The sequence below is a fragment of the Peromyscus leucopus genome, unplaced genomic scaffold (genome assembly GCF_004664715.2).
Source record: "Peromyscus leucopus breed LL Stock unplaced genomic scaffold, UCI_PerLeu_2.1 scaffold_770, whole genome shotgun sequence".
NCBI lineage: Eukaryota > Metazoa > Chordata > Mammalia > Rodentia > Cricetidae > Peromyscus > Peromyscus leucopus.
This window is the reverse complement of record NW_023505696.1, coordinates 8259-16516: the sequence shown is the minus strand read 5'-3', so window position 1 is coordinate 16516 and position 8258 is coordinate 8259.

The following is an 8258-nucleotide window of genomic DNA, read 5'->3' as shown; positions in this document are numbered from 1 at the left end:
TAAAATGTTTCACTAAATTCTCATGATCACTGTAAGGAATAACCTGTGGTAGATGCATCAAAGGCAATCAGAACCAAGCCACAGCTTGCCTTTCTCCAAACCTTCAAACCTTGTGTAAGAAAATGGCAGGAACAAGAAGAACTGAGAAAGGGTCTGAAACAGTGGGCAGCACAGAAGGCAGCAGTCTGTACCCAGCAGTACAAATTGCTTCAAATTCTAATGGATAAGATGATGATGCATGAAAGAGCTGGAGACTCTTTTCAAAGAACACTTCCTTGATGTATGAAATAAATAAATAAACATATTACACAGCACTTCACAATAAATCAATACAATTTTGTTCTTGGACTGTTTCTAATAGTAAATCCTTGTCTATGGATAATCACTTTAATGATTTATTTTTATTTTGTTTGTGTTTCTTGTCTGCATGTATGTCTGTGTACCACATGTGGGCAGTGCCTATGGAAACCAGAAGAGGGCACTGTATTCTTTTTGTCTAATGTTACAGATGGTAGCAAGTGACCCAGTGGGCACTAAGAACCAAACCCAGTGAGTGATCTTTACTGTTGAGCCATCTCTCTGCTCCCTAGATGACTACATTAAATGGCAATATATTATCAAATAAAAAGATACAGAATAGTTGAATAGGTACAATACAAGATCCAATGATATGCTACATTCAAGAGACAGATGTTAAGGATCTATATAGGCATAAAAGGAATGATGGGAAATGAAATCCATTTAAATTGTCACCATGAAGAATGGGGATATATTTACCTACAAACATATAAAATAGTCTTTAAAGCAAAAAATGAAAAAAGATAATATAGATCACAACAGAAATAAAAACAGACTCATAGAGAACAGTTGAAGATATTAATAAAACTAAGAGCTGTATTTTTTAAAAACTAAACAAACTTGCAAATATTTTAGGAAATAAAAAAGGAAAAGTCAAATAAAAAATATAAATGAAGACAAATGATACCATAGAACTGCAAAAGACCAAGAGAGATGATTATTAACACAAAAAGTCAAACTGGAAAGTCTAGAAGGAATAGATAATCTCTCAATATTCATAAATAAACAGAACATTGAAATAGATAATGAATTGATGCAATCGCTGATTAATTATCTGCTTACAGATTGGAGGTGGGATGTCCACAGGGCACAGGTGTCACAGCCTTTGTCTCTAGGGTGATGCTTTTAGAAGGAGCAATGGGGCTTGAGGAGCTGAGGCCTCAGTACAGAACCTTAGATCATGAGATGATTTAAGCCCCCAGCCTCTCACTCATCTTCCTGATTCATGAGACGAACAGCTTTTGCTACCGTATAATCCTGTCGAAATGTGCTGTTCATACCATAGTCTCCAAGAATGGTGCTTATTAATGTTGGGATTGGGACTGTTAAAAATGTGGACAAAGATAAACATTATTTCTTTATAAATTATCACTCCACGAATTTCATTATAGTAAGCAGAAGCTGACTATGACACACACAATAAAGAAAAGTCCAGGACATAATGATACCACTGTTTTATTGTACCAATAGCTTTCAAAACAGCTAACACAAACCTCTTTCAATTTTGTCTAAAATCCCAAAAAAGTAAGATCACTTTAAGTTTTTTTAAGGCATAATTACCCTGAATCAAACGAGGCGAAGGTGTTATAAGGAAAGAAAATCGCATGCTATCAGTATCCTTGGTGAACACAGCTGTCAACACTGAGTATAATAGTAGCGAACAGAATCTAGGACCTCATTAAAGTCATTGTGCACTGTCATCAAGTGGGACTTAATCTTGAGTTGTAGAAAATCTTCAACATCTGCAAATCAGTAAGAGATACATCATGCCCTTAATGTAGAATGAAAATCACAGGATCACCTCCATGCAGAAGGAAGCACATGATAAAAGTCTATGATCTTTCAAATTTAGGTACCTTAAACACAAAAGTATAAATGAAATTCATCTTACTGAAGATCCTCTCTAGCATGTCTGAAGCTAACATCATCATCAATGGTGAAAATTTTGATTCTGAGAGCAGGAACACAGACACTCACTCTTAGAATTTCTCTTTGAGAAAGTTGTAGGAACCAAGTCAGAACAATTAGGAAGAAATAACAAACATAAATTGGAAATGAAGATCTTAGTCACCCATGTTCACGGATGGTATGTCATAAACACATGATGGGGAGGGGGAGGTAGATAATGTACCAAAACCTTAGGTATCTAAGAAGTAAATGCAACAAAGTTTCAGGTTATAAAATCAACACATGCAAATTAATAGCTGATAATGAATTACTTGAAAGAATTACACATACACATGCACAAATGCACACATGCACTCAAATTCGCATTTACAATAGTTCTAGAAAGAAATTGGTAATAAGTTTAAACAAAATGTGAAAGATATATGCACAGGGAGCTAAGAAACATGAATCTAAGGAACAGAAGATGGCACAAACAGAATAATTCCTCTTTATGGATCAGCACAATTAATATTATAAAAATAGCATGTGCTTCTTCAGTGATACACTGATTCAAATAAGTTACTTAAAATTTCAATGTTATTTTTCACACAAAGAATAGACAGAAATCAAGACAGTATGGGACCATAAAATACCCCAACAGCCAATGTGATCTTGAGCAAGAACAAACCTAGGTGGACATGTTGGCACTTTCTTGTGATCCCAGAACTTAGGAATCTGAGACAGGATAATTGGAAGTTGGAGGATAGTCTGGACTACAGAGAGAAATTGACTCCATAAAAGGGAGTGAGGAAGATGGATGGAGAAGAGCAGTTATTTAGTAACAAAAAGCAAAACAAACAAAAAAATAAGAAGAAAAAGGAGGAGGATAACGGAAGCAGAAAAACAGGCGAATGGAATAGAATGGAAGGGCAGGAGATAAATCCACACATTGATCTTTAAGAAGAGTGCCAAATACACATCATGCTGAAAGGACAGTTTATTCAATAATTGATTCTGCTATAGCAGAATTTGTCCATAGAAAGGGATAAAATTTAACCTTTATTGTGTACTACACATAAAGCTCAACTGAAATGGATAAAGGGCTTAAACATAATACCTCAGACCATAAAACCTGAGGCGACGAAGTCTAGCCCCTGGTTTTATCTCCTGGTTTCTTATGCAACCTCAAAAGCACTGACAACAAACAAAATCAAAAGTAGATGAATAGGGCTGCATTAAATTGAAAAGCTCCCACCTCGAAGAAGATACACCCCACAGATCAAAAGACAACCTAAAGATTATATTTCCAAAATATAATGTTTCTAGTAATGCACTCCTGCTTAAATTTAATTTTGGTAATGATTTTATATATTGTTTAAGAATTCCATATACTGTATTTTGATTATATGCAACCCTCCCTAAACCCCTCCCTAATTCTTCCATAATCACCCAACTTCAGTCATGTTCTCTCCTTTAAAAATAAACCACAGAGTCCAGTTTGTGTTTGTCAACTACTCCTATGTGTGGAGTCTGCCCCAGTGTGTGATCAGTCTACTGTGTCACTTCATTAAGGAAAATTGCTTTGTGTCTTAAACAGGTAGCAATTGCCAATAGCTCCTTGACTAGGGTTGGGATTTTATGCTCACCTTACATACCCCATACTGATGGGACTTTGTTTTGCTTGATCTTGAGCAGGTCTTGTGAGTGTTGTCAGTCTCTGTGAGTTCATATGAACACATGTCCTGCTGTGTCTAATAGAAACTGTTTCCTTGGGGTCATTGACAACTTCTGGCTCTTAAACACTCCCTGCCTTCTCTTGTACAAAGATCCTTGAGCCTGATGGGTGTTATATAGACATCCCATTCAGGGTTGAGCACTCCAAGGTTGCTTATTCTCTGAACATTGACTGGTTGTGTGTTTCTGTGTTAAGCACCTTATACTGAAGAAAAGAAGCTTCTTTGATGGGAGTTGAGCAGTACAATGAACTATAGGTATAGTAATATGTCATTAGAAGCTATTTTTATCACTAAGGCAGTATGGCAGAATAATAATATATTTCCCATAAGTCACAGTACTTATCTAGCCTTGGATTCTTGGCCTCATTCACAGTGTCAGGCACAGTGTCCATTAGCACAGCCATGTCTGATGGGAATGATAAAAGTCATAAAGCCACACAGCTACTTGACAAAGACTCAGGAAAGCTCAGCACATGATCGCCACCATGGCACTTTTGGTTTTCATATCCACCTGTTGGATCCTTGAGAGACTTGTAATATTTGTACAGTTTGGGTATGTTGGATTGATGAAAAATTCCTTATGAATCATTTATGCCTTCCCCCAGGAATGCTGCTTCTAAGCTTCTTCCCCAGGACAGTCCTGAACATACTATTTCCCCCACTTTTAGAGAGATCATTATCTACTTGATGGTTTTCCTTATGCCTAGGAGGTTGTGACACACATACAGAAGCCAGAGGTCTCTTTATGAGGTTATAAGACATTCTGGAAACATCTGTCCCTGTACTTACACAGGAATAAGATATTGAAAACAAAGTAAACTCAAAAAGGTCAGCAAGCTTTGGTGGGCTAGAGAAATTGGCCACAGTTCATATTGCAAGCCTCTTCCCACTATACACTCAAACAATTACGTGGCATATACAGTAACAAAGCTAGATTAGCAGAAGGTACCTCAGCCCTACACAGAGACTTATATTGATGAGCAAATTATGGAATGGAAAGATAATAAAAGAATGAGATGTCAAAACCTCCTTTTCTTAAAAAAAGTTAACAAATGCTGAGCCACTGTAACCAAGGAACAACAGAATGTCAGGATTAAACATATAGACAAATTCTATAAAGAAATACAATATAAACATTGTATTATGCCAGAATTTGAATAATAACATCAGCTTTGGCCTGATGATTTTTCCTGGGCACTCAGATAACTAAGAGTTAACAATACACTGCTTAGGCAATATGCCAGGCTAACTTGGAAATTTTGTTTTGGTCTAGCATCCTTGAAGCAACTGGAAATACTACCCTGAGAACAAACTGTCATTTACCTATAGATTCTTAAAAATTGAGTTATAGGGTTAATGAGTAAAAGGATAACTATGTTTATCAATGATGTCAAAACTTGAGTAAAATGATTGGAAATGATAACTATGTTCTGTCATAGTTTGTTAATGATGACTAAAAGATGAGCAAAAGGAAGTGAAACACATGTCAAAAAATAAAAATTATATGATCTGTGTTTTGGAACATCATGAATGTATCCCTGTTTATTAAATTCTGTATAAATAAAGAAGCACTCTGGCTGCGAGTCAGTCAGGCTGCAAGATTCTCCTAGCCATCATTCCTGGCTCACCTCCTTCCCCTGCCAACTCCTTATATCCTCTGCTGGGACCTTCCCACCATCAGGGATAGCTCTCAGCCATCTATCTCATGGAGCATAACTAAAATCCAATCAGCAAGTGTGGGTTACTTCCATACCATTTGTGGCATCATTGCACCAGTGGGCAGATCTTACAAGGCAGGTTGTTATTGTAGTCCACAGCATTGCTAGCTGGGTGAGAATGATGATTACTTTTTCCCTTCAGAACCGTAGCAACTTCCAAAGCTACAAATGCTAGCCAGAATGTATGAAGCTTCCAGTTGACCAATGGCTCAATTTCTCTATGTGTTATGATGTAAGTATGTGGTGTCTTCAGCAATAGGGTCTAAAATAAAACACTTTGGTGGGGTCTATACAAGCATAATGGTCAGCAGCAAAACAATCTATGGAGAGTAAAAATGAAACTCAGTTCAGGATGACTTAGTCAAACTCTCTCCTGCTTCTCAAGTCTGGCTTCAACTAGTGTATTTTTACATATTTAAACATAGTAAGACTTTGTAGGAAAATTTCCTCATGATAATTATCACAACAAAGCTTATGGCATGGCCGTATCAAAACTCCTTTGTAAACTACATCTCTTTGCAGAGGACCCGTGACCTCTTCCACAAGAATGGGTTCTATTGACAGAGAAACAGTGTTCAGGACAAGGATCTAGGGAGGAAGAGTTTGTAATATAAATATAAATAGCAAACCATTTTTCAAAGTACATTAAATCTCTTTCATAAGGATAGGTTCTATTGACTGAAAAAAAATGCTCAGGAGTCTGAGGGATTTGAGTGAGGCCTGGCTTCACAGAATAGCCAATGATCATCAAACAACATCCATTCCAGTCTTCTAGATGAAAATGTGTCAATTTCTTCCATTGAGTTAAACAGCTTACATGTTTGACAATTCTGTTTTGTCTAGTGATATCTGTAAGCAAGTGGACTTCCTGTCCATCTATACATTGGCAATAACCTGTAATGTGGTGGGTGAAGGTTCTACAGTGCCCCATCGGCCAACAACTCAAATGAAGGTAACACATTCTTGATATCAGAATCGTTATTTTGTAACACAATATATAGTTGGGATATCATCTCCTTACTACAGGTTAAATCGTATTAAATTCCGTTTACATCTGTATATTTTAAGAAGCTTCTACAGTAGTAGGTTTCCATATGACTTATTCAAAAGACCTTTAGTATTAGTTACCCTTCCTAGTCTTCCTTCCTTTACCATGCCCTCTCATTCCCTAACTTATTTAATCTTTCATCTTCCATTTCCCCCTTTATCCTTTACGATGTTATTCTTGACTTTGTTCAGTAGATAGCAGACAGAATTTCCTATAGAGACAGGGATGTCCTATACAGAAGATACCTGTTATATTACATTCTCTTAAGACAAACTATCACATGATCAACACTCTCCATGTCAGTCAGTATGTCTTTGATTTTATATTTGGAGTTCTCCTCATGAGCAATCTTAACTGTAGTGCTTAGAAATTCATATCATAGGCATTGAATTGAGCATATAGAATATGATTCTGGGTAGTAAGAAGCTGCTGTCTCAACGTCATCAAGTGCACAGTCATCCAGGAGGAACCATGTTGCACACCATGCTGACAGTTGCACCTGCCTTGTGTGTGGTGTGTTCTCCTATACAGAGGTTTTTGATATTAAAGAGAGAAGTTTAGATAAGCAGGACTTTGGCTCTGGGGAAATGTTGAGTGAAAATATCTTGGGAGATTTGGGCTAAATTTGTAGAACTTCCCTTGTTCACTGTCAGAGAAGGAATATAACAAAGTGTGACCTACATAGTTCCGCTATAATTCCAGAAATGTACGCAAGAATGCATAGTTCTAATTAAGTAAAAAAAACTTGTTTTTCCAAGAACTTCAAAGGTCTGACTTCTCAAGAGAATGGGAGGCTCTTGTGAGGAAGGAGAAAAAGGAAGGAAGGAAGGGATGGAAGGAAGGAGGAAGGGAGGGAGGGAGAAAGAAAGAAAATTATTAAACACTGAACAGCTAAGAATTGACCATGATGGTTTTAGAACCAGTGGAAAGGGGGAAACACTTTGTCAATGGATTCTCTTTAGATAATCAGAAAGTGACCAATGCCTAGGCAGGAAGCAGTGGTCATGGGTCATGTCACCATATCTATAAAGGTAGGTGTGACCCTGTGGGAATGGCCAGATACTAGAGAGGCCCAGGAGTCCAAAGCCACACCTACAAAACACCAATTTTGAACTCTCTCTTCACTAAGTAGATCCCCAGAGTGCCTTTCATTTGTGGCATCTAGTCAGAACACTTATAGTGAGTCCCTGGGAATTTCAGTTTGTTGTTAGAGGTTTTTTTTTTTTTTTTTTTTTTTTTTTTTTTTTTTTTTTTTTTAAGAAATTTTATTATTCATTTTACATACCCAATCACAGATCCCCCTCTTCCCTCCTCCCACCCCTCCAGGCTTCACCCACCCACCCACTGCCCAACCCCTCCTATTAGAAGGTAAGGCCTCTCATGGGGAGTCAGCAGAGCCTGGTGCATTCAAAAGAGGTGGGTCCAAGCCCCTCTGCCTGCCTCAAGGCTGTTTGAGGTGTCCCACCATAGACAGTGGGCTCCATAAAGCCAGGTCATGCACCAGGGATTGATCCTGATCCTACTGCCATGGGGCCCCTTAAGCAGATCAAGCTACACTACTGTGTCACTTATGCAGAAGGCCCAGTCTAGTCCTGTGGAGGCTCCATAGCTGTTGGTCTAAATTTCATGAGTTCCCACTAGTTTGGTTTTATTATCTCTGCAGGTTTCCCCATCATGATTTTGATACTCTGCTCATAGAATCCCTCTTCTCTCTCTTTGACTGGACTCCTGGAGCTCGGCCTGGTGTTTTGCTGTGAATCTCTGCATCTGCTTCCATCAGTAACAGGAGAA